The sequence below is a fragment of the Kogia breviceps genome, chromosome 1 (genome assembly GCF_026419965.1).
Source record: "Kogia breviceps isolate mKogBre1 chromosome 1, mKogBre1 haplotype 1, whole genome shotgun sequence".
Classification (NCBI taxonomy): Eukaryota; Metazoa; Chordata; class Mammalia; order Artiodactyla; family Physeteridae; genus Kogia; species Kogia breviceps.
In genome coordinates this window covers 74,515,487-74,543,396 of record NC_081310.1, presented here as the reverse complement: position 1 = coordinate 74,543,396, position 27,910 = coordinate 74,515,487, and the positions used below count along the sequence as shown (strand labels likewise).

General features: G+C 41.6%; 1 protein-coding gene across 2 annotated transcripts in view; it reads left to right on the top strand.

Annotated features, from left to right (window-relative positions):
• TBX15 (T-box transcription factor 15) overlaps window positions 1–27,910 on the top strand; it is a 102,511-nt gene that overhangs the window by 23,839 nt on the left and 50,762 nt on the right. Inside the window, exon 1 of one of the 2 annotated variants that reach the window (XM_067034123.1) lies at window positions 22,735–22,950. The exons of the other annotated variant lie outside the window; for it this stretch is intronic. The gene's annotated coding sequence lies outside the window, so the exon portion shown is untranslated. Of the gene's footprint in view, window positions 1–22,734; window positions 22,951–27,910 lie in introns of those variants that run through there. 2 annotated transcript variants of the gene reach the window in all.

Sequence of the window (27,910 nt, the reverse complement as noted above, 5' to 3'; positions counted from 1 at the left end):
GTATAGTTGAAGTTATGTCATTTACAATTTTGATGGATGTTCCAAAAGTTTGTGCAATTTACACTTCCACCCACAGGACATGACAGCCTATTTTCCCACCCACTTGCCAACAATGTATTCGAAAATCTTTCCATATTTGCTAACTAATATCCTTGTCTTTGAAAAATGTTTGCAAATTGATCTTGTCATAAATTCTTTACAGCTCTCCCCACAACTTCCCTATTTTTTCAGGGTACAGAACTTAAGTTTATGGGGCTGTAGGGCAATTCCTTCTCCCCTTTAAGCAGGCATAGGGTTTTGTTTAATCGCTCAGGCTTCCCTGCTCCTCCATTACCAATGGTTACTTTAACTTATTCTTTTAGGATCCTGGGGTGCAAGCCATCAGTGCCGGAGGCTTTCAAGGTGTTGAGTCAATAAGAAATGGCAGCAAACATTTCTTGTTAGTGAGGGAGAGAATAAAAGGCATGTCACTCAGGGTTTCTGGGTGCAACTTTGGTTCAATTATCTTCAGATGTTTAAAATCAAGACTGTTTCCAGACCATTTCAAAGAACAGCAGGGCAACCTGCTGAGAACTGTGTGAAATGAACACCCTGTTACAACTAATTAGTGTTACTGTTTTCCTTGCAGTTGGGGGTGAGAGGAAATACATGAAGGGTGTTTATCCCTTCCTGTAGTAGAAAGAGTTGGAACCACTGCAAAAGCCTGGAGGGGGACCCAGAGTATGCTTCCTACATGACTATTCCCACCTTTCTCCAAAGAATGGCTGTGAGCCTTTATGATCCATGCTGCTTGTTCAGTCCCAGTGCTTCTGCCTTCTTTGACCCATGCACAAGCTCTTCAGGTTGTTTTTACAAGAGGCCTAAGACAAATGGTGCATTCAATTAAGTTCAACAACTATTTATTGAACACTTACAGCATGTAGATGAGTGAGGAATAGTCTTTGCCCTAAGGAGTTTAAAATCTAGACAAAAAGGATAAATGGGTAGGTTATTTAGAGCCCCTGCAAGATTTTGAGGATGGTGGTTATAAGTTTCAGGTGGGTTTGAATTGTGAGTTTTGTCCCTTACTGCCTCTGAAAACTTGACTGCTCAAGTTTTACTTGCTTGCTCAAGTCAAGCTTTCTTAATTCCTCTTGACTTCAATTTCCTTATCTCTTTAGGGCTGTTACAAGAATTACATAAAGGCATCCATAGTTAGTGATCAATTAATGTTAGCAGATGTTTTGTCATCAGGGCTATGCCTTAGGAAGAGCTGTGTGACAGTAGGAAATAAGATGATAAAGTGTGGAATGGGGAGAGATAAGAATGGGGAGGTCAGAGTTTAGTCAGGATAGGTGAGGTCACATGACAGTGACGAGGAAGCCCCAAGTGATGCTCCTTTGCCCTAGACGAGATGGCTGCCTTATTCCAGCTATAGTGCCTTGGACACGTAGAGACAGCTCTACAACACAGCAGCACCCCCGCAGTTTCAGTAGAGGGAACGAGTCACACTTTAATCATAGCAGTAGTTCATTCACTCGTTCACCAAGCATTAACCTAGGCAGATAGGCTACTAGGTGCTGGAAGGCAGAAAGATGGATACATACCGTCCCTGGTCCCAAGAGACAGATATGTAAACAGATGAATGTAATGCAGGGTGATGAGCGCTCCGACAGGCTATGCGCTGTGTACAGAGCACAGAGCAGGGATGCCTGACCTAGCCTGGGTTGGGAAGGAGCCAGGAAGCAATTTTTAGTTTCCTGGTTCCCACCAGGTTTCCCAGAAGCAGGGCCTGGATGAAGGAAGACCTTGCATGAATTCCCAGTCCCTGTGTGGTCAGCCCTCTCCTGCTGAACCCACAGTCCAGTACCACGCCACCCCCCTTCGTCTGTTCTCAGCCTCTCCTCCTACTGCTTCCTGCGGGTCTCTGGCTGTGGCTGCCCAGTGTCCATGACAGCAACAGTTAACAAATCTTTCCTCCCTCACACCAAGACGATGGGTTGGGCCAAGCCCAGGATGATTAAATTGCACCTCAGCCACTTCTGTGTTGACCAGATCTTGGTCACAGATCTTCCCCCCTCCCTTCCAAGCAATGAGTAGCAAAAATTTGCTATGACTGAGTCAGAGTGGCCACTTGTCCCTACTTCCTCACACCCGCTCAGCTTTGGAACATGAAGGCCTGATCCTGAGGGAAACTGCCGGTTCATACACTAGCCTGCTTGGGAGGCTGTATCATGTCCTATAAATTACAACCCTGTGCCTCCTGCCCTGGCATGTATGCCTGCAGCCCTTCCTTTCAACCTCCAACCTGGCCTCCTGGTCACCCTACCTTGTTGTGTAAACTTTGGTGCTTTGGGGGACTGGCTCCTTCTTCTGGGGTCCTGGGAAGCTGGCAGCTGTGGACACCAATGCCTTGAGAAGGTTGGGCACTGAATCGGGCCACCGAGTCGGTTACCCCAAAGATGGGGGAGCTGGTGGCAAGGACGAAGGTGCCAGCGTGGTGAAGAGCTGCAGGTGTTCTCTGGGTCTGATTTTCATCACTGTTTCCATCCAGTTGCAAAAACACGCATGGGGCTTTTGAAACTAGAGCTTGCTGGTATGAATCAGATGAAACCTGAGCTGTGTGGAAGGTGGCAAGTTTTCCAGTGCAAGCCTAGCAAGTGTGCTTGGGTGGAAAGTCACGTCAGGCCCATAAACACAGCAAGCAGGAGAGGCCGCCAAAAGCAGAGGCAAAAATAGCTCAGGGGTCCCCATCTTGCCTCACTCAAACCCACCAGCTCCTGCCAGACATTCCTCTCCCTTGCTTTGCCTTCTTCTTTCTCTTCTTGGTTTTTCTTTCTCTTTTCAAGTTTTGATTTGCTTCAGGGTCTCTTTGGCTAGTCTACAGGACTATGGTTGTCTTGCCAGTCTCTGAGTCGCTGGGTCTTTTCTTGGTGTGCAGGAGGGATGCAGAGAAGCTGGTCTTCCCCAAGGGCTTCCTCTCTGGGAAGCCGTGGGAAACATGCCTTTCTGCTCAGCCAAAGGCAATATATTCCAGGTGTCTGAACAAGGAGGAGAAATTGACTCCTAACTCAATTTTTAATCAGTGTTTTCGGATGTGTTGAATTTATGGCAGATATTTATGCTTACTCTGGTTTGGAAGTCAGATTTCATCTCTCTCTCATTTGGTCGGTGGGTAGCTCTCCCTTTGGTAGTAATGAATTAGGAGACTGAAGTAGGACTGGCACTGAAGAACAAATCTCTATATTTTACTAGTGCTCAGAGTGTTAAGGTGATTTGGGGAGATGGCTAAAAGATAATAGTAATGAAACAGGTGCTGTAGCAGCAGTAACTCCAGGGAGGGCTCAGCACAGCTTGGCAGACTGTGCTCCACAGACTGGAGCCCCTGCAGTGCTGACAGCGGTCAGGTATTGGCAATAACCAGGACCATCACGTCTCAGGCACCAGCCCGAGACACCTCGTACATTTCACATTCAGATACAGAAGCCTTGCACACCTGGCAAACCACAGCTTTTTGCCTTCCAACAGGGAGAGATGATGGTCTCTTTCGCAGATGTCTATAAATACATACTCTTACTTGCCTGAAAGCTTTCTGGCATAGGAGCAGAGTGTATCCCTCACAGCCCAGCATTCAGAATTGGGAGGATTCAGTGAGGTAACTGGGAAGCACCTAGCACAGACCCTAGTGCAGATCAGGCACTTAATGGTTTTTAAATTTTATTTTACTGAAGTATAGTAGATTTACAATGTTGTGTTAATTTCTGCTGTACTGCAAAGTGACTCATTTATACATATATATATTCTTTTTCATATTCTTTTCCATTATGGCTTATCACAGGATATTGAATATAGTTCCCTGTGCCTACAGTAGGACCTTGTTGTTTATCCAGCCAATATGTAATAGTTTGCACCTGCTAATCTCAAACTTCCAATACTTCACTCCCCCACCCCACACCCCCTTGGCAACCACAAGTCTGTTCTCTATGTCCCTGAGTCTGTTTCTGTTTCATAGATATGTTCATTTGTGTCGTATTTTAGATTCCACGTGTAAGTGATATTATATGGTATTCATCTTTCTCTAGGCACTTAATTGTTGACGTTCCTTCCTCTATTCCACCTCCCTTTTCTGCTTTCTTCCTACCTTCTCCCTCAAGGAAAGTTACCAGAACTTGCATTTAATTTCCCATTATATGTATACACATAATGGAAGATGTTATACTCTTTGACAATTGGGAACGCTTCTTTTCTCTGAGTTTGGCTCTCTGTTAAATAGTATTTATAATACTGGAACACTAAACATGGTCTTCTACTGATCCTTTGCCATCTTACTTACTGTCCTAATCTCTGTCTTTGCCTTTCCTAGGGTGAGACTTCTGTTTAATATTTTCCTTGTTTGGAACTAGGTCATTGGAAAACAGAAGAGGCAGGGCTGGCCAAGTGGAGTTGTTAGGGAATTGATGAGCACCTCAGCATTGCCTAAGAAGGCAAGATATTGGTAAAATATGGGCTGGAACCATGGGTATTTGGCTACTTTGCTGTGGGAGGGTGGGCTGGTGGTGATATGTGAGGATATTGTGGGAGCAGAGTTAAGTCCTAGACTGTGTTTCCTATGGTGGGGCTAGGACTAGGGAGAGAAAAAGCTTACTACACTAATCAAGATAATACTTTAGTGCAATATTTAAAAAATCAAGGTTAAGGTGAAAAAAATCCATAGTGAACTAAATATCAAAATATTAGAGTGATATTGGAGCCTGAGGCAGAAGGAAAAGTTGGTAGTACTGATCTTATTTGCATTAGTTTGCTTGGGCAGCTATAACAAAATATCATGGACTGGGTGGTTAAACCAGGGGTCCCCAAACCCCAGGCTGCAGACCAGTACTGGTCCACTTCCTGTTAGGAACCAGGCCCCACAGCAGGAGGTGAGTGGCAGGCGAGTGAGCAAAGCTTCATCTGCCGCTCCCCATCACTCACATTACTGCCTGAACTACCACCCCCCCACCACCACCCCCGCCCCGTCCATGGAAAAATTGTTTTCCACAAAACCAGTCCCTGGTGCCAAAAGGTAGGGGACCACTGGCTTAAACGACAGAAATTTATTTCTCACAGTTCTGGAGGCTGAGAAGTGCCAGATCAAGGTCCAGCAGAGTTGGTTTCTGGTGAGAGCTCTTTTCCTGGTTTATAGATGACTGCCTTCTCACTGTGTTTTCACATGGAAGAGAGAGAGAGAGAGAGAGAGAGAGAGAGAGAGAGAGTGGTCTAGTGTCTCCTCTTATAAGGGCACTAATCCCATTATGAGGGCCCCATTCTCATGACCTCATGTAACCCTAATTACCTCCCAAAGACCTCATTTCCAAATACCATCACACTGGGGTTAGAGCTTTAACATACGAATTTTGGCAGGGACACAAACATTCAGTTCATACCACTGTCTCTATTTAATATTTTGATATTTTGTTCATTCCCTGGTTGTCCAGCGGTTAAGACTTGGCCTTCCAATGCAGGGGGTGCAGGTTCAATCCCTGGTTGGGGAGCTAAGATCCCGTATGCCTTGTGGCCAAAAAACCAAAACATAAAAGATATTTCTTACAGTATTGTAACAAATTCAATAAAGACTTTAAAAATGATCCCCATCAAAAATAATTGCATTAAAATATCGTTTATCTTGATTGCTGAATTTTTTGGTGCTTCCTTAAAATTTTCAATCCTGGCCCTGCCTTAGGGAAACCCCTCCTCTTGGTTCTGGGGTGGGGGCATTGGGCCAAGGCATCACCCTGAGCCAAAGGGTCAGGGTCTGACCACTCATTGGATTGTCCAATGCTGACCAAATTCTTCATTTCCTATTTCTTCCTTGATTATTGTCAAATGTATGGTTGCATTTTCAACATTTAATTATTTTCATTGTTTCACAGTACTTTGCATTTCATCCAACACTCCAATTAGTTAAATATAGTATTCCATAATTGAGTCTAATTTTTACATTTCTCCTATAAATGGAGGTAGCCAGGAACCAGAGAACCCATTCTGAATGTTCAGCTTTGTTAGGCAAACTTTTGTGGTGACTTCTGCAATTTTGGTGTGTCAGCAGATTTAATCTAATTTTAAAGACTACAAATGTCTCTTCAGCTATCTGATATTATGGTAACTTTTTTCAAAAAATTTTTGAAATTTTCCTAAAATTAAGCATTTTAAAAACTTTTCATTTTGATATAATATTAAATTTACAGAAAAGTTATAGGAACTGTGCAAGGAACTTCTGTCTGTATACTTTTTATTCAGTTTCACTAATTGTATATTTTGTTTCATTTGCTTCTGTCTGTGTGTGTGTACACACACATTTATATAATTGTTTTCTGAACCATTTGTTAATAAATTGGAGACCTTGTTCAAGTTTAAGGTGTACAATCTGATGATTTGATATATATGTTTAATGTGAAATGATTACCACAATAAGTCCATCTTGGTGATGTTAACTCTGATCACTTGGTTAAGATGGTATCAGCCATTTCTCTCCACTGTAAAGTTAGTTTGTTCTACTTTGAAATCAATAAATAATTTATGGAGAGATATTTTGAGACTATGTATCTTGTTCCTAATCAAACTTTCACCCACTTGTTTTAGCATACATTGATGATTTTGTTCCATTTTATTTTGTTCAAAATATTTTAAAATTTCTCTTGATATTTCTTCTTTGACCTATGCATTATTTATAAGTGTGTTGCTTAATCTCCAAGTATTTTGGGATTTTCCAGCTATCATTCTGTTATTGATTTCTAGTTTAATTTCACTGTGGTCTGAAAGCAGACATTGTATTATTTCTGTTCTTTTAAACTCATCAAGGTGTGTTTTATGGCCCAGAATGTGGTCTATCTTGGTGACTGTTCCATGTGAACTTGAGAAAAATGTGTATTCTGCTGTTGTTAGATGAAGTAGTCTATAGATGTCAATTATATCAAGTTGATTGATGGTGTCGTTGAGTTCAACTATGTCCTTACTGATTTTTCTACCTGCCGGATCTGTCTGTTTCTGAGAGTGGTATTTGAAGTCTCCAACCATAATAGTATATTCATCTATTTCTCCTTGTAGTTCTGTCAGTTTTTGCCTCATGTCGTTTGATGCTCTGTTGTTAGGCACATGCACATGAAATAGTGTTATGATTTCTTGGAGTATTGACCCCTTTATTATTATGTAATTACCCTCTTTATTGCTGATAATTTTCCTGCTCTGAAATCTTCTGTGTTTGAACTTAATAGCTATTTCTGCTTTCTTTTGACTTTTCTGCCTTTTGTGGTTTTAATTGAGCATTTTATATGATTCCACTTTCTCTCATTTCTTAGACTATCAATTATACTTTTTTAAAATACTTTTTAAAATGGTTGCTCTAGAGTTTGTAATATACATTTACAACTAATCCAAGTGTATTTTCATGGGTAGTGTGAGTAATAATTTCTTTCTTTTTTTAAAAAAAATTTGACCACACTGTGTCGCATGCGGGATCTTAGTTCCCCAGCCAGGGATTGAACCTGGGCCCCTGCAGTGAAAGTGCCGAGTCCTAACCACTGGACCACCAGGGAATTCCCTGATAATTTCCTGTAATAACCAAACATTCCTAATTCTTTCCTTCCATTCTTCATTTTTTAATTGAAGTACAGTTGATTTACAATGTCATGTTAGTTTCAGGTATATAGCATGGTGATTCAGATATATATATTATATATATATTCATATATATATTCATATATATATATATATATATATACTGCTTTTCAGATTCTTTTCCCATATAGGTCATTCCCTCCCATTCTTGAATCATTGCTGTCATTCATTTCACTTATACATAAGTATATTATTTGTATGTCTGCGTATATATATATGCTTTTGCACATATGTATATACACATAAGCATACATAAATAAGCATATACATGTAAATATATATACACACATAGGCATAAAGAAATATATAAGCATTATTCTGTTATATCAATTAATAAGAAAAATAAAAGTTCTTATTTTACCTTCACTTATTCTTTAATGCTCTTCCTTTTTTATGTAGATTCGAGTTTCTGACCTGTATCATTTTTCTTCTCTATGAAGAACTTTTTTCAACATTTCTTACAAGGCAGGTCTACTAGCAGTAAGTTCCCTCAACTTTTATCTGAGAAAGTCTTTATTTTTCCTTCACTTTTTTTTTTTTTTTTTTTTTGCGGTATGCGGGCCTCTCACTGTTGTGGCCTCTCCCGTTGCGGAGCACAGGCTCTGGACGCGCAGGCCTAGCGGCCATGGCTCACGGGCTTAGTCGCTCCGCGGCATGTGGGATCTTCCCGGACCAGGGCACGAACCCGTGTCTCCTGCATTGGCAGGCGGACTCTCAACCACTGCGCCACCAGGGAAGCCCTTCCTTCACTTTTGAAGGAGAATTTTGGATGGTTCAAACTTCTGGGTTGGTTGTTTTTTTCTCTCAGCTCTTTAAATATTTCACTCCACTCTCCACTTGCTTGCATGGTTTCTGAGGAAAGGTCAGAAGTAATTCTTATTTTTGTTCCTCTATAAGTAATGTGTTTTTTTCCCCTCAGGCTTCTTTCAAGATTTTTTTCTTTATCTCTGATTTTCTGAAGTTGGAATATGATGTGCCCAGGTATAGTTTTTTGTTTGTTTTGTTCTTTTATTTATCTTCTTTGGTGTTCTCTCAGCTTCCTGGATCTGTAGTTTGCTATCTGACATTAATTTTGGGAAATTCTCAATTATTATTGCTTCATATATTGCTTCCATTCCTATCACCCCCCCTTTTTTTTTGGTATTCTCATTATGTGTATGTTACACCTTTTATAGTTGTCCCACAGTTCTTGGATATTCTGTTCTGGTTTTTTTCAGTCTTTTTCTCTTTAATTTTTAGTTTTGGAAGTTACTATTTTTATATCTCCAATCTCAGAGATTCTTTCCCCAGCCTTCTCCAGTATACCAATGATCTCATTTACAACCATTTTCCATTTTTGTTATAGTATTTTAAATCTGTAGCATTTCTTTTTGACTCTTTCTTAGAATTTCCATCTCTCTGCTTACATTATCCATCTATTATGGCATGTTGTCTACTTTTTCCATTACAGCCATTGCTAATCATAGTTGTTTTAAATTCCATTAGTAATCATAGTTGTTTTAAATTCCTGGTCTGTTAATTCCAACATCCCTGCCATCTGACTCTGATTCTGCTGCTGTTCAGTCTCTTCAAACTGTATTTTTTGCCTTTTAGTATGCCTTGTGATGTTTGGTTGAAATCTGGACATGTTGTACTGTGTGAAAGGAACTGTAGTAAATAGGCTTTTAGTGGTGTGGTGGTAAGGTGTGGAAGGGAGAGAAAGTGTTCTATAGTTCTATAATTAGTGCACAGGTGAGCCTGTGTCCTGGACTGTAAACTTCAAGAGTGATTCTCAGTTTCCTCCTTCCTTCCCCTTGAGTGGTACAGGATGGATAGAGGGGTGCTGAAGTTGGGTAATTTCCTTCTCCCAGGTATGTTATGCTCTGGCAAATAGTTTCTTGGGAGAGGCCTTGTTGAGAAGGGAATGCTCTGGTGTATTTCAAAATGGGTCCCTTTTCCCTCTCCATGATGGAAGTATGAAGGGATTTTTCTCTGATATTCACTAAAAAGAGCTCCTAGAGGTAAAACTCACAAAAGTGTGGGATTCTCCCTATAACTGGGTCTCCCTGGAGTTGCCTCCAGCAATTGGTCAGTTACGGTTTAGGTTTTCCTACCCTGGCACCAGTTCCTGCAGAGGTTTGTGCTCATGGGTTTCTGCTACAGTAAGTTGTGATTCTAAGTATCCCCCTCTCTGTCTCTGATTTGGGGGAGGGACTTGCCTTGTGACCTCATTTCTCTGATATATCCAAAAAGAGTAGTTGATTTTTCAGTTTGTTCAGGTTTTACTTGTTGTTAAAGTGGAGTGATGACTTCTAAGCTCCTTACATGCTGGCATGGGAACTGGAAGTCTTTTGATAATGATGTTTTTGTCTCCATCATTCCTTCTATATTTATTAGTTGATCTTTTACTCTAAGGAACAGCTTTTCTTTTATATTAGTTAGTTGGTTAATTAATTAATTAATTAACTTTATTTAAATGAACTTCTGGGCTCTTTAGTTCCTAATTTATTTAATGGATTATAATCTGTTATTATTATTCATTTTGATACTCCAATCACTCCTGACTTGGCCAGAGGAAGTTCTTTCCAATTAGCTCCTGTGTGCTTTGACATGTTCCCAGTGTTCTTTGAGCACTTTCGTACTTTCTGATGAAACAAGATGTTCTGGCCTTGACTTGTACGTTTTCTGCCCAAGCCCTAGAATAATATGATTGAGTTTTAGTTTATTAACTATTTTCCTTTTTGAGGAGGTTATTATAACTGAGGATGGAGTTTTGATCCATGTGGAAAGTCAACTTGATGTTATTTGTTGTGTTCACTGTGCTATGCAGCATGTTCTTTATGTGACGTCATCAGTATTTCCTGTGAAAAGGTGTCATCAGTTAGTCTTCTTTGAATCTGCTTTGGTTCAACATTTCAAGCCTGGGTGTGATTCACACAGATGCATTGATGTATAATTTTTGTTTAGGTAATTGATTTATTTGAATATTCGTTGAGAACTGCAATAAACCCCTCAGTTAACTAATATGCTTTTGTCTAGTGGTGCTTGGTTCTTTGCTAGTCCTTATAGATTCTCTAGAGCATAAAACATGGTTCCTCCTCCCAAGAAGTTTATATTCTTTTTTAAAAAAATTTATTTATTATTATTATTATTTTTTAACATCTTTATTTGAGTATAATTGTTTTACAATAGTGTGTTAGTTTCTCCTTTACAATAAAGTGAATCAGTTATACATATACATATGTTCCCATATCTCTTCCCTCTTGCATCACCCTCCCTCCCACCCTCCCTATCCCACCCCTCTAGGTGGTCACAAAGCACAGAGGTGAACTCCCTGTGAGAAGTTTATATTCTTAAAGGGAGGACAAGAAGAGCATATACTAAGCCATGGCCAGTACTGCATTAAGGTATATAAATCATCACTGTGTTATACAGGTACCAACAGTAAGTCTGTACCAATTCTGAGGTGGAGGTTATGGATGAGGATGGAGAAGGCAGATAAGATTCTACAGCTCATAGCCATCAGGACAGGAGGTCTTTACAGACCTAGGATGGGCTCTGCACATTTACCTTGCCTGGAAAGATGAGCTCTTTTATAGGTAACCTTTTACACAGGGGTTATAAATCTCAATAGGACATACATAGGGAAGAGTGGGCTGCTGTCACTAAGCCTTGGGTCTCACTAAATTTCCATACACAAGCATTCCTTGGAGCCTAGAACAGGATCATGGAGTTGAAGCAGGAGAGCATGACCTATGTGATTCTCTGCCTTTTTTTTACTCCATGATTGTCCTAGAGCAGGAAGCTCTTCCTTTCTGTGAACTTGTTCTGTGAGCTGTGTTTCCAGACCCTCGCAGAAAGAATATTACCTAGCAGAAAAGCATGACAGGGATTTTTTTTCTGACCCAACAATTTTATATTTCTATACTGTCTACACTATGGTTGTAAATGCTTTGAGGGCAGGGCCCCACATTATACTTTCTGGCATCCCCCATTGCCTGTGCCCCCATTGCATTAATTATTCATTGATTGATTGGTTTTCTGAAAAACTCTGACGGCTTTGGGATATGTGTGATAGGAGACAGAATGATGAAATCTGTTGACTCTTGTAAATATAAAGCCTTTGCTGTGTTAGCTTAACATTGTGGCCCTGGAGTGGCTCTAAATTTTCCCTTGCAGAAGCAAAATCACTATAGCAGTTCCAGATATCACTTTTCCTAAGTAAAAAATATATGTATATATATATATATATATATACACACACACATATATCTATATATAGATATATGTGTATATATATATTTTTATATACACACATATATATATTTAAACATATTCTTCCTTATTTAAAATGCAGATGGCCTTTTAAAAGAAGGAGGCTCCTATATACTGAAAAGTTTCTTTTAAATAAAAATAAAACCATGGCCTAGATGATCTCCAGTATTGAGCTACAGGCAAACTTAGAGCAAGAGAGGCCTTCCTGGCAACCCTAAAATGAACACTGTGTAGGTGACTTCTACGTTGCCTGTGAAGATGGCTTTTGGAGAGATGGCTTACATTCTTCATACTCCCTTCTTGGGCCTTACTCTTGAGCCTGATGAAGTCTGAAGTTTGGTATCCTGTAATTCCTCCAACCTAGGAGGTACTTAGGATTCTGCCCTCTTACTGGTATGGGTAGGTCTGGCGGAACCTGAAGGCTGTGCTGAGTAAGGACCTATTAAATCATGCAGTGCTCCCAGCTAGGATGCCTGCGTATATCAATTGTGGAAACCAACAGTTGGATTAAGGAAATCCCCCAACTTGAAATGAATATCGGCTTGAGTTATTAAGCCCAGAAATATTTCCTGTCTTTGAGATTTGGTGGTAGGCTATGCTTGCCTTAAGTTAAAGGGTCAGATTTTCCTGTAAGCATTTGAGCTCTCTTGCTATTTTGGGTAGTCACCTCTCCACACACATATGCTTCATCAGAAGTCGCAGCAGAGTGAATTTTGTTGGTTGTGTCCTGTGCTGCATTAGGATCTCTTCCTTGGTCAAGTGAACGCTGTTGATGAGTTTGCCCCCTTCTGTGATCATGTTGTAGGGCTTTGGATTACACGTTATTGTATGTAATCCATCCCCATGTTAACAGGCATTCTTCCAAGTGAGGAAAAGACCTGGCCTGTGGTAGATGACGGCTCTCCCTTGGGATCTCCTGGGGACAGGCTGGTGCTTTTAGAACTGCTGTGTGCCTTGATCTTAATTTATCTGTTGTATTCAATATCATTGGAAGCCGGGGAAAGGCCAAATACCTGACCTCCGTTCCAGGGCTGTGATATTGCACCCACTCCAAGCTTCCTTTGATCCTTGCTTTGGCAAGCCAAGTAGGGGAACTCCTTAGCTTTCCTTGGTCCCCCAAAATTCATCTGACTTTGAGAATTTGTGACATTTAGTCTTCAAATTACAGATTGATTTGATTGCTGGTTGGAGAAAAAGAAGCTTTGATGGTCTCCTGGAAAGTAGCTGATCAGACTGATGCTTTTCCAAGCGTCCATGTGAAGATTAGTATTCCTCCCAGCCATCACCTGGCTGTCATGGGACAATTCTTGAGGAATAGGATATTGGGCTTTATTTGGTCTTCCTGGTTATGAGAACCTAGAAAGGTAGGCAAGGGCCACTATAGACAGCTTACAATATTCATGTTAAGTCCACTCCCACTCTAAATAAAGACAACTGCTTGGCCCAGTTAATTTTAGAGTGTTTATTTAGAATAAATTCAGATCTGCTGAAATAATGTCTACCTTTGTATGGGGCAAGAAAGTATTCACCAAAATTCATTAAAATTTTTCATTTAGGAAAGAGGAGAATTGTTGACTTTCTTGAGTGTGAAGGTCAGTACACTTAAAAAGGAAGGGAGGAAGGCAGGGAGGAAAAGAAAACTGAAACAACCCTGTGTGTAAAACATTAGTGCTGGGTTAGGAAGACATTGGTTTCAGATAATTCCCATATGTGTAACATCATACATATTATAAGCACACGGCATTTCTCGTGTGTCATCCATTCCTATCTGAAATCTTCTGATGTGAACTGTGAAATAATGAAACTGAATTTTAAAATGTGTTTTAGAATTAGAATCAGTGGCTTTAATTCATTTTTTAAAATAAAATCCACTTTTAAAGAGTATAATCTCTGCTGTCCACAGGCCAGAACCAAGTCAGTCCTTTGTAATATGGAAAAAATGTCAGTATTGGGTCTATATATATTTTTAAATGAAATGCCCCCCTTTTCTCTAGCCTTCTTTTGTGGCTGCTTTCTCTATTTCATACTGCTCAGAGGCCTGAGCTGAGGGTAGCTCTAAATATGAGATGTACCGTTGCTTCAAGTGCTCACAGCCTTTTCCTGGTGGTTTCCTGCTCTTGGTTTTCTGAGACAGCAGAATTTCAAGTAAAAGAAGTACTCAATTTCTGTCTTTTGTGGGCTCTAATGCAGGTTTTTAGCCAAGGAAAAAGTCCTTGTCAGCTTTCCGGGAGCCAAAGTGTAGCTGTGATTCTATTTGCTGAGCTTCCTAGGGCTAGACTACTTGTGAAATTCAGCCATACTTCATGTGGGTGCCCAGTCTGGGCATTGGTGGGTGTTTAAAGCTATGTTAGGACAGGCTTACCAGGAGACAGAGGGATTAAACACCTGGAACTGATGGTTGGCTCCAGGGTTGTAAAAGGTCTTATAAAAAGAGTGGGCCTAAGACTGTTGCCTCTCAGAGCCCTGGGTGAGAGGGGAACTCACACATAAAATAATTGAGAATTGAGTCTTGGTTTCAATCTGTGAAGGCATGGTTAGTTTTTGTTTGTTTGTTTTTTGGTTTTGGTTTTGTTTTGTTTTGAAGGCATGGTTGGTTTTAAGCATGGAATATCACTTAAAAAAATTGCACTCCTGGGCTTCCCTGGTGGCGCAGTGGTTGAGAATCCGCCTGCCGATGCAGGAGATACGGGTTCGTGCCCTGGTCCGGGAAGATCCCACATGCCGCGGAGCAACTAAGCCCGTGAGCCATGGCCGCTGGGCCTGCGTGTCCGGAGCCTGTGCTCCGCAATGGGAGAGGCCACAACAGTGAGAGGCCCGCTTACCACAAAAAAAAAAAAAAAAAAAAAAAAAAAAAAAATTGCACTCCTTGTTTAGACTTGTATCATCTTCCACCCCAGTCCTACGTTCCTGCCAGCTCAATGCATTGCTGAAGAGTCACATTCAGATTTCTAACACTGGCGGGGACAGGGCCTTCTCACACTTGCAGCTACAGGGGTGGCACAGGGAAGAGAGAGGACCTGGTAGGGGCTGTAAGTCTGGAGAAGCAGCAAGGCCCATGTTAGGACAGGGGGCACTGACATCGGGCTGGTGACCTTTGGAGTGTGTGGTACAGATTGGCAGGGGTGGGAGCAGGAAGCAATTTTGGCTGAGGTCAGTGGTGACCTTCACTTTTCAGCACACAGGATCAGGCACAATGGGGTGTTGCAACAAAGGCCATGAGGCCGAGCAGAAAATGGCACCTGCGGTTGCAGCAGGTGAACTGTGATTACTGCCAAGGAGAGCTCAAGAGCCATTTGGAGACCCTGCCAGCCAGAAGGGGAGGACCAGGGCCTGGGATTCCACAGATCTGCTGCCCCAGGCTCAGGGCCAATGACTGTTGTTGCAGTTACCCAAAACTCCTCCAGTGGCCCTTCCCCAGCTGGGAGACGTAGGAGGACACAGGCTACTCCTTAGCAGAGAGACGTCCTGCTTCTTATTCTGGGGAATTTCACGTTAGCAGTTGCCTGTGTGTGGAACTCCACAGAACTCAATGTGGGATTCTGCTAAGAACTTAGGATACCAAGCCAACTGGGGCCAGTATCTCCTACTGTTGGGAGATGAACGTTTTCCTCATTATTTTGTTATCCTCTGACAGCTGCAATTTGGACATTGTTAGTCTCTGGTTAAGGAACACCTTTGCTGTCAAGGAAATTTATTCCAATGTTTTGTGACATTACTCATGAAATTTACTTCTAGTCATTTGTTTTCTGGAGTAATCTGCCCTTACTGCATATAGCTGGATGGCATCTGAATTAATGATTCTATCTGTTCTTAAAAGTTTAAAGTTGTTGCATATCAGAATTGCTCGTGTGTGCTGCTTTCCGGGGTCATAAATAGCAGCACCTATTCAGAGTGCCACAGTGACATGCTCAACCGTCCTGTCTTCACTGCCTCATTTGGCAAAGAACCAAGGTCACATGCTGATGTTGAGACTGACCCACCTCCTCCTCCAATGAGAAACATGAAGCACATTGTGCTTTCATACCAGCAAACTTTGAGAAACTGAAGCTGTTTTTTCTTATTTTTCTTGGTAATGCTGTTTGAGCTCTGTCTGGCATTCTGATTAAAGCTTACCTTTGGTAGAATGGTGAGGGGTAGTCGCACAGTTATCAAGGTATAAATACTGGATATTCATTTACAAAAACAAAACAGTAACAGCAAAGCTACATCAGAGGTCACACAGCTCAGGCTTCTCTGGAAGGCCTCAGCTCTGCCTTCTATTTGGAGTGTGCTCTGAGGGAAGATGCTTATATATTTACTTCTGCTGCTATTGACAGATACTTCAGTGGTCCTCATTTAAACTATTTTTATGGCCCCAAATGAGACCACATCATGAGGGCTTCTGCGCCAAGGATGTGTGAAGAGAGAGGTCCTCTTTATGCCACTGGGTCTTGGCTCTGCATTAGCCAGCTTCATCCTAGGTCTTTCATCCTCAGCCCCTCATGTTCCCTCCCTGTGGAGAAAAGTCAGACACGGCCCTGCCCCGATGAAGCTTCAGACCTCAGCAGAGCAATCTCTTCTCCAGAAGCCAGGTATGCACAGCCCCCAGGGCTGTGTGACTGTTACAGTAGAGGGATACTTTCTGTTTCTGTTCCATAAGAGCCATCCTTTACAAATTGTTTGAAATCATGTCACTTCTTTCTTCACCCTCCCTATTCACTCCTCCCAGCTGTGCCTTGTGGCCAGAATGTACTAAATCAAAGGTAAAGTATTTATTGTGTACTTATGCTAAGGGATGGTTTTTCAAGCAAGATATTAGCATATTATCTCCTATCTTTAAATTTTAAATGCAAATGTATTTCAAGGACCACAGAATGAACTATTTGAAATTAGGACTATTTTAGAGAAATCTGGGTTGGATGATTGCAGCAACTATAGGACATAGAAAAGAAGTTTTTTTGCCTCTCACTGTTGTGGCCTCTCCCGTTGCGGAGCACAGGCTCCAGACGCGCAGGCTCAGCGGCCATGGCTCACGGGCCCAGCTGCTCCGCGGCATGTAGGATCTTCCCGGACTGGGCCACGAACCCGTGTACCCTGCATCAGCAGGTGGACTCTCAACCACTGCGCCACCAGGGAAGCCCGAAAAGAAGTTTAAGACCATTCTTACCTTAAGAGTGTTTGGAGATTTTGTGAAACTCATCGAGAGCTCTGGAAACAGCTTGAATCGTGGATCACAATTTCAAAGCATCTGTGTTCTTTCCATCTGCTCACAGTTCTCTGGTTCTGAGGATCTGGACCACCTTGAGCCACTGTGCTGACTGAGAGGCAGAACAACTAGCAGCTGCTTCTGTTACCCTCAGACTCGAAGGCCTCAGCTAAGGGCCTCAATGTCAGATCCCTGCCAAGGCCTTTGGCTTTCTTGAATGACTTGATCACACGCTGATGTTTCAAGGCTGGGTGCTCCCCAGCTGGAGCCCTGAAAATGCTTGCGCGGCATCCCTAGAGAAGGAAACTAACTTGAAAGAAACTCTCGCAAAGTAAATCACCAGGACTGGATGGTTTGCATCCAAGAGTTAGGGACAGAAATGAAGTGTGAAATAGCACAGATACTGATGAAGACATTAGTTCTTCATTAAAACCAAAACTGTGTCAGAGCAGAGGACGTTTGCTAACATGATGACCTTGTTGGTAAAGGAGAAAGATTAGTGGCCTATCTGCTGCCTCTGGAAAACCTGGCCCACTTGGAAAGAATGACACAAAATACGAACAATGATACAATAGCCTTTATTCCCTTAAAACAGATAAGAGGGACAGCAATGCAATTCATGCATGGCAGCAATTCAGTAGAAACCTTGGAAAGAATATGATAGTGAATATGTAGCATGTGGGCTGCTATTTCCTACTCCTGTGCCCATGGCAGACATCAATAATCGATCTCTTCTTCTAAGCTTGGATTGGGCCTCATACTCCTCAATTTTGTGGTCTCCCATCAAATGACCAGAGTTGACATAGGTTAGTTAAAACTCATTTGTCCTCTTTGTCTAAGGGGATGTATTTTATCATGGACCATCTTGGTTCATCATTAAATTGTAAATAATGACAAGAAGGAAGTCTTTCACAGGTAGTTTAGTTTAGGAGCTGACATGAAACATGTCATATTCTTTCTTCTAAAGACTAAGTTAGCAGAACATCTAATGCCAGAGATCAACAGTTTTGTGCGAACTGAATCCAGATGTGTAATCCTAACCCAAACCACAGTAGGATCTTTCTGGAGGGGAGGGAAGTCAGTTCCTCTGAACAAGGTCCTTTTAAGAAATGAGAATCAAGGCAGCATCCTTCATTAAGCATTTCCTTGCAGAGTTTAAAGAAGGTTGTAAACATTGTTGAGTCCTGCCACAACGACTCTGTGGGGCAAAGAAGTGAGGCAGGCTTTGAGGGAAGAGCTACTCTGAGGCTTGGAGAGAAAAGAGACAGGAATGATGGACCCTGGAGAAGCTGAGTAACTTTATGGAAAACCTGAGCTTTCACTGGGACTAGCCTTCATTTCACACGAAGGGAGCAGAAGGCCAGCTTTGATGCAGGTCTGGGAATTCCATGGGCCTTTGGACAAGACATTTCGCCATTGGATTGAACAAAACCTCCTGTCACTGGTAATGATTAAAGCAGTATGGCTATAATAACTATCCTGCAGCCTTGTGACCTCCATATAAAGGGGTATGTGATAGAGCTGATCTCCTGGAATGGAGTATAAATGATCATTTAAAGAAGGAATCTGCTTGCCTCACTAGAGGGTGGGCTATTTTGCTTGACTGGTGAAAAGATGCAACATACTTTGATTAACAGGGAATCAGACTATAGTGAGATGTACTTAGCATCTAACTGTACTGTGATTTCTCATTGATAATTCGGGATCTTGTCATATTGCAGGGTCATCACTTGGGAGATGAGCAGGTGCTATGGTTCAGAGGGCATGGCAGCAGGGATATGATGGGGTCCATGGGTCAGCAGACCTGGGTGCTCATTCCCACTCTACCACTAGGCACCCTTTGACTTTGGTCACATCTAGCGGATCATAGGTCATGGAATGAGATGCTGGGAGGTCATTTTGTCTACATCTTTGCCTCACAGGAGCTAGGGATTATCATCTACATTTTAAAGACAAGGCAGTAGTTGCTCAATAAGAGTACATTAAGGGTGCAACACGGGGGGAGGTGTAGATGAATGAGAGGAGGGAATCCAGGTCTTCTCATGTCACTGCTCTGCTTCTGAGTCTCAGTTTCCTATTTTTTTTTTTTTTTTTTTTTTGTGGTATGCGGGCCTCTCACTGTTGTGGCCTCTCCCATTGCGGAGCACAGGCTCCGGACGCGCAGGCCTAGCGGCCCTGGCTCACGGGCTTAGTTGCTCCGCAGCATGTGGGATCTTCCCGGACCAGGGCACGAACCCGTGTCTCCTGCATCGGCAGGCGGATTCTCAACCACTGCGCCACCAGGGAAGCCCTCAGTTTCCTATCTTTAATGGGCTCTGTAAGATAAGTGAGGATTTAGCATGTGTTTAGCGCACAGGGAGAAATCTCTGTGAATGAGATGATTGATTAAATGTAGTGCTGATCACTTCCATTTCTAAGTCACTTTGTAGTTTACAAAGTGCTTTCATCTGCATTATTTTATCCTGCTGAGGACTCACAGAGTTGGGTAAGCCGTAGGATTCCTTAACCACTTTCCACAGATGCTTCAACTGAGACTCAGCAGGGTTAAATGGCGTCCTCAAGGCCACATCAAGGTCAGAAGCAGGACTCAAGCTCCTGCCTACTGATTCTGAATCCAGGGTTTCTTTCACCATAGAACAATAGATAATGGACAGTTTACTCTATTTGTCATTCACTTTAATGGCAGCAGAGTCTTCAGTGTCACAACATGGTAAAAATAGACTGTGAGGGCAAGGAGGTTCTCGGGAGCAAACAAACTGAGCTCATCAAAATGTTCTCGCAGGCAGGCTTGGTTGCCGTGGCCTTTAGGAAAGCCTTGGCAGTCCTGCTGAGGACAGCGTCACCTACTCACCTCGTCCAGCTTTCCCTGAGGAGCTGCCTCTTGGCTTCAGGGCCAGACGCAGGTGCTGCCCTAGAGGACACAGGGCAGGGGTGGGGGATGTGGAGTGGGAGGAGGATTTCTTCGGAGGTTTGGAGACCATGGATTGAGAGCACATCCCTGGTGTGGGGACTGGACCGTGTGTCCCACAGCAGCAAGCTTGCTTGGTTTTGGCACACAGAAGGAGAAACAGCCTGGGGACCCCAGGATTCCTGCGCCACTGAGGTTTTTCTGATGGGTGGGGGAAGGACCCTGAGAGAGTATGAAAGAATAAAAGTAGCCAGGCTAAAGGAAAAGCCCCATTTTTGTTCACTTAAAGATAATTTCGAATCTCCCTACTTCCCAAAATGATGTGTTATGAATTACAGTAAAAAATTATACATGCATGTATATGTGGATAAAATAAAGACAGATAGGAAATAAGAGCCCATACAGAGAAAGCTGGGGTGGTCCCATATGACCATTTAACAGTTCCAGAAAATGAAACCACTTTGTTTTCGTAAAGGAGACAAAGAATATATTTCTGTTAGGATGTACCACTAGTATTCTGTGTCGTATTCTTTTGAATATTTCTCCCTTTGGAAATATCCAGCTAAGGGGAAATGCTTTACATTTCAGCAGAAGAGAGCTTGGAAAATAGACAATTTTCCCAGTTGAAGGAATCCTATTAAACCAGTGGTCCTTTTCCTTTTAAAGTCATAGATTCCTTTGAGAATTCCATGAATACCATACATCCTCTTCCCAGAAAAATGAAAGCTCCTACAAATTTAACTTATAATTTTAGGTCACCTATAAACCCTCAAAACCCATCCCTTGACTTCAGGTTAATAACCTCTTCATTTAACAAATTAGAAATGTATCCCTAATTTCAGAAATGCTGTCATAATGGTTTTTAACACCTTTTACTCTTCTTACTGGTGCTACTTTGTAGAATAAGAAACAATGCTGATAGGTTTTGTGGGAGTTTTATACACTTAAAAAAATCTGACTTCTATTTTTTTAACATTTTCATATATATATATATATATATATATATATATTTCATAACTGGAGCCATGTAGCAAGTATGGGGAAAAATTGTGCCTTGTTTCAACAATTTTGCTAATTTTTAGGCTGAAAGATGACAGGTGACTAGAACTTACCTTATGTTGAATTAAAATCAATATTTCTCTTAAAAACTAAAAATATTAAAAATTAGAAATTGACATTTTATGAAATAATTTTTCCTTTACAAACAGATTCACTTCATGCAATTGAGATGATTTTAATTAAAATGTAGGTCTATAGCCAGTGTCACCAAAATATTCTGATTTCTATGAAGTTCTCTAGCCTATGACATTTGCATTTTACATGTGTACTCATTGCATATTCACTTATAATTTTATCTCGGTCTTTTATTGGTTTCTTTTAAAGATGCTATATAGCGTGCATTCCATTGTAATTTATATCTGATAATGTGTAATATTTGGTATAATAAGGAAAATCTGCCTTCACTGTAAATCAATTTTGATTACATGTAGAATATGGTATATAAAGTAATACTTTAATATCTACAACAGCCCACACACCATCAATAAGATCTCATCCTCCAAACTTGTGAATTCTTGGAAAAAATTACTTCCACATGTTCCTAAAACTACTAAAGATTTTTGACTGGTTGGTGGTCTATTGATTCTAAATATCTGACCTGTCAAAACGCCATCTTTAAACTTTAGTGATGCATAGAGGCTTGGAATTAGCCAGGGCTGAATTTATTACAGAACAAAGGGAGGTGATGATTAACACACCCATTTGAGCAGTAGGGGGGAAAAATAATCCTTGAATGGATTAGATGCCCTGATCCTAAAACCACATTCTCTGAATATTGGGTCCTTGCCCAGAAATGAGGAGAGGCCACAAACACTGATGCCTTTTAAATGACAGGGTATCTCCATGGGACTCTGGTCAGGGACACTGGGGCAGAGAGTTGAGGGTCAATTGGGAAAAAGCCTTCCTCTCTCCTGTGGTCTAGCAGAGTTGAGGACCCACACCCACTCTGTGTGTAGTAACCCTCAAAGCCCACCCGATTAGTGTTATTTAATTATCAGTCTTCCTGCCTGGCGAAGATTATGTTAAATTGTAAATAAATTAAATTTTATTTTGTTAACCGCTAACCAGGGATCACTTATAAAATTTTTTGGACTCCAGTAGGCTACTTTCAAGACTGGCATAGAGCCTGTCAAGAAGATGATGTGAATTATTATGCACTGTCCCTAGAGGCTGAGTCATAGGCTAACTCTTTCTATTCACTGGCAGTATCTGCTAGATTCTGAGCACTCCCAGGATGTAATTCCAGGGAAATTTATCTTTGTAAGAGTAGTCCGTGAACAGAGCACTAAACCCATTTTCTGACTGTTTTTCTCTTTTTCCTCTGCCATGTCTTACAAGCTTTATAAAAAGTATGTATTAAAAAGAAATAATGTTGTATAATAATATTGATGGAGGTCGACTCTCTAAGGGATTCCTCCAACAGATGGGTCCCCTCCCGAGGAGGAAACAGACCATTAGGAAAGACCTTCTGACCCCCCCCATTCCCTGGGAGGAGGAGCCCTTGAATCACAGGTCCAGGTGCTCAGGAAATCTCCTGTCACTCTGAGATGGGCCAGGACATGGTGCCATGTCCAAAACTTCTAAATACAGTTCAGGCTGGGTCATCATGACAGATGCTGAACTGGCACCACTGTGAGGACTGAAGTGGGAACACTGACAGTGCTTAAATGCTGCGGCCCCTGGGCTTGAAGTCTTCATGGGCTGGGATTGGGAGAGGCAGTGCAGAGCCTGATGGGGAGCAGGGTGGGAGCAACTTTGTCAAGGAAGTCCTGCTGCCTCTGCGACACCACCACTCCTTCAGAAGGCAACCAACACCCCAAAACATACCAGCTATTTTAGAAGCTGTCAGTTTCTGAATTGCTGGCACACTTGGAGGACACTCTTTCTTCAAAGGTCATTGGGACCGTTCAAGGTAGGTAGGCCTGGGGAGAAACAGAGGCATGCTATGGCCAAGGTGTTGGCTGAGGAATGAATGGAATTAAGTGACCTGGTCAAGATGGTTCAAGGAGTCAGGAATGGAGGTAGAGGAAGATTGACTCCGGGATTCCCAAATCAGCTTTTACATAGAAGACAGTGTTAGGCTATGTTTTATCCTGCTCCACCTTCTTGGCTATCACCAAAATTCCCACCAGATTAGACTCCTTTGACAACTCACTCTCCTCTGGGGAGGGCTTTGGAGGAAAAAAAGAAGGCAGGAGAGACACCTGGCAGGTGGACTTTTCCTGGAGGAGTCTGAGGACTTGGGATGTGAGGGTAAGATTCTGAGGTTGGCAAGCATCTTAAGCAGGGGATGGTGAATTGTAAGTACACAGACGCTGCTATGAATACAATTAATCCAGAGTGTTTGTTTCACTCTTAATGCTTGCCCCGTGCCCCCAAAGTAGATTCATTTCTGTCATTAAAGCATTTTATTTTAGGGTTTCTGAAGGTGGAGTGGATGGTAGATGATTCAAGCTTTGCGGTAAGAAAGACCTGGATCCTTTTCTTCTCTCTGATGCTTCTGGGTGAGTGGCTCTGGGCATGTCACCTTGACTAAGTCTCAGTAGTCTCACCTGTCAAATAGGTTATAATGCACAACTCTCAGATCTCACCTTGAGGCTCTTGGGAGACTCCCTTAGGCACTAGATCTTTTCTGTCTCCTGAATGTATATTTTCCTTAGCCTCAGCCAGAGGGTGAGAGCTCTTGACAAGGTTGTCAATTTGGAGTCAGGGGACCCTACAGCCCCCGCAGCTCTTTTCTGTCTTTCCCAACTCTTGTGGAGCAGTGCCCTTGGGCTGCTTCTTCAGCCGAGTTTGATCTCTCTGCTTCTCTGTTGAAGGCTAGAATTTACTCTCGGGGCCCCATTTCCTAACTGAAGATCCAGCCTACGTCTTTTCTCAGAGGTCTACCTGTTTTCTCTTCTTTCAGATTCTAGTCATTTTCCTTCTCAACTAGTATGGCAGCCATCATGAACCTGGAGTAGACCTACACAGAAACAGGCTTTCTTAGCTGGCATTTTTACTATTCCTTTGCTTTTCCCAAATTGTGCCTTTCCACAATTTCTCCTTCTAACATATTCAATTCTGATAAGTTTGCTCCAGGCCCTGAATTATTTTCTTCATTATGTGATATTTTCCCATTCTACATTTAAAAGTTCCTTTGTTAGGATTTGCTTTTCTCCTTTTGAAAGAACACAAACCTTCTTTCTCCCTCTCAAATGTGGATTGGCAAGTGATTGGGAAAAGATCTAACCCTGTGGCCACCTCCCTTTCCAAATTATGGACAGAACTAACATTTAATATACTCCTACTGTGTGCCAGGGGCTTTACTGAGAGTCATGGGCATATCTGTTTTATTGAGGAAATTGGCTCAGGCAGGTTAAATCACTTGCCCAAAGTCACAAAGCTGGGTCTGTATGATTCTAAAGAAGGACTGTGCACTTTCCCCCTCTTGGCAGCTTCTCTGGAAACCCCACTTCACTGCAGACAGCAGGGATGCTTTTGCTGTGTGGGAGTCTAGAGGGTGCAGCAGCTCTGTGTGCAGGAGTCATCCTGTACATGAAGGAGAAGGCATCTCTGCACCCCATCCCTCGCCAGGTAACACACACACACACACACACACACACAGACACACAGACACACACACACACAGACACACACACAAGCATCACCAGCTCCAGCACTTTTGAAGGACTTGCTCCTTTCCTCATTTTACCCTTGTGATCACAGGCACCTTTTCTTCTTAGGTTCATGTATAGGAGAGTTAGTATTGAGAATTTTCTAGATGATTGACTGCTACTCACAGAAGTGACCGAATTCACTGAATTCATTTGATGCCCCTGAAAGATTTCAGGTTAGACCTTGCCAACTCACGGTCACGGAAGGAAAAGCTAGTGGGATTCCAATAGCTTAGATTATGTGTAGAGGTGACCCTGTTGAGATTTTGTTGGGAACATGGCATTCAATTAAAACACCTCATTACTAGGGATATAGTGGTCTCCTGAAGAGGATCAGAAGAATAGCATTCAAGATTCTTGATGTGGCTCCAGCCTTCTTCTCTGGCCACATTTCTTCTCTTGCTTTGCTAAACATACAGCGCTTTATTCATCTATTCACTCATTCATTCATTCATTCATTCATTTATTCAACAAAACCAACATTTTATTGAGTGCATAATAGGTGCCAGACACTGTCCCAGGTGCTGAGGATACAAGAGGAATAATACAGATGTGGTCTCAATTACTTGCTGTTCTCTAGACCTGCTTGGTAGACTTTACTCCTGTGCCCCTGTCATAAAATTCCCTTTTCCTGGAAGATCCTTCTCCTTCCCCATCTCTTCCTTTTCATGTTGCACACATCTCTCCATTAGGTCCAGAAAAGACCACCGGGCAGGAAGAAGTTCTTCTCACCTCTAAACTCCCATAGCATTTTGTTGACACTCCTTTTACATGAACATTAGCATTAGTATATCCCTTTTACTACTGATAAAGTATTTATGTAAACACACAGACACACACTTTGTTAGTGATTCATAAAAATTTCACAAAGTAGGTACTAATGATATCCTCATTTTGCAAATGATAAAACTAAGTCTCAAAGAGGTTAAGTGACTTGTTCAAGATTAGACAGTTGGAAAAAGAAGAGGTGAACTTTAGAACTTGGTCTTTTGAATTACAGTCCCTCAGCATGCTCTGTGCCATGCTGGATTTTGACTCTTCTACTTTTATTAGATTATTTATTAACCTGTCCTGTCTCCTAAGTGATTTTGTAAGTTCCTGAGGACGTAGGAACGTATCTTATTTAATTTTGTGCCCCTCACATTACCTAACACATTGCCAGGCTCAGGCTAGATAATCAACTAGTATTTGTTGAAAAAATAATTGATTGAATGGATGAATTCAGAAAATTACTGGAGAGTTTGTTATATTTGCCAGCCATTTAGCTCTTTTATTCATCAAACAGGGTGGTTCTTTATGTTTGGCTTGATAAGTTGGGGAGATTTTATTTTATTTTATTTTATTAATTTATTTTTAACATTTTTATTGGTGTATAATTGCTTTACAATGGTGTGTTAGTTTCTGCTTTATAACAAAGTGGTTGGGGAGATTTTAAACTCAGTGTAGCTGGTGGTGTCCTGAGCATAATTTGAAGGGTATTGCATGTTCCTGGCTATACTCGAATGTCTATCCTACTTACATGTTTGACATTGCCACCTCCAAGGGCACTGTCTCCTGAAGTCATAGTTAAATTACACTTGTTGCTTGGAAACTGGCTGCTTAGTTCTTTCCCTTTAGCATATTAGCATGGGTTTATTTATTTATTGGTGCTCAGTGAGAATATCCTAACAAGGTATAAGGCAAGTTCTTCCAGGGCCTTTGGGGGAAGGCCTCCTTTTCACATCATGGAAATTAAAAGACCACTGTGGCAGACATCTGACGGTGTTAATGGTAGTAGCTGCTGTGGTGATGGGAGGTTGGGAGTAGCTGTGGTTGCAAAGAGCAAATAAGCACTGGCTTAGGGATGAGCTAATGTGTCAATTCACTCAGAAAAAATGCCAAGAGCCTTGTGAGGGGCTTGTGTTGACAGCTACTGGCCTAAAATTGACTGGTAAATCTTGAAGACCACCCAGTCCATCAGGATCAACTTTTGGAGGACCTCTGGGGCAAGAGGTATTTAGATTTGAATATTTCCACGTGGCTTCTGACCAATTTTTGATTATTCCATTTATGCATTTTCTGTGCTTTCATCAAGAATGTTTTCTGAACCAAAAGTTGGTCTCAAAACTTTTAATTTTATGGGGAGGATGAAATAAAATATTTGAAATTAGGATTGTTCTAGAAAATCCAGGACCCATATTTGTCCTTATTTTTTCTTGGTCTTCCTGACTACCTTGATCATTGGCATATACTCTTATCTGTTAATTTGACACTTTACTGTTTATAAAGTGCTTTCATATATATAATTATCAGTTGATTTCTCCTCAAGTACAGATATATATTTAATACTATCAAACACTTCTGTGCCCTGAACTCTGACTTAAGCCTATGTAAACCAAATTATGCACAAGTAGGAACTACTTCAGCTGTCTTTTCTTGTCTCTCAATGCTGTCATTACACACTTCTCAAAGTCCAGACATCTTCCAAGTACCTTGTAACATTATTTTTCTTATGTTCTAGGCTAAAGCAAAAGAGTGATTTGACACTGACAGTGATCTTCAGTGATCTCTCTGTCACATTTGTATCTTTTACATGGGGGTGCTGGGAACGGGAAGTGAAATACAACAAAAGAGGGCCTTTTACATTTGTTCTTACTTGTTCAATAATGTTAAGTTAGTGAAGAGACCTAAAATATTCCTGAACATAACTGCCCTGCTACTGTGAAAGGTAAATTCCCATCTGACCTGGCTTTGAATTTTCTGTTTTCCCCAAAGAACTGATCATGTTTTCGTTTCCATAGAGCTAGCTTCTGACCGAGCAGCCTGAACGTTAGCTCTGCATTTTCAAGTTCAGAGTGGGAAGCACAGAACTGTGCAGGTCTAGTTCTAAAAACTGGGCAACAGTTGATGGTGGAAAGAGCATCACCTCTAGTGTCAGACTAAGTCAAATCCCACTCTGACACCTCCTAGTTATATAATGTGAGAAAAGCTTTTTCATCTGCCAGACCTCAGCTTTCTCACTTACAAAATGGCAGCAATAATGCCCACTTCATAGGGTTTTCTGTGAAAATTGCATGAGGCTTAAATATAAATGTGTATAAACTATTTAGTGTAGTGCCTGTTATTTCTCTTCTTGTGTTTGCTTCCACCTTCAAAGCATGCTGGAGCACTAGAGGCTGAACCTTTAATGACATTGAGCCTTCATTTGATCAACAAGCAATAGATGTAAAAATGACT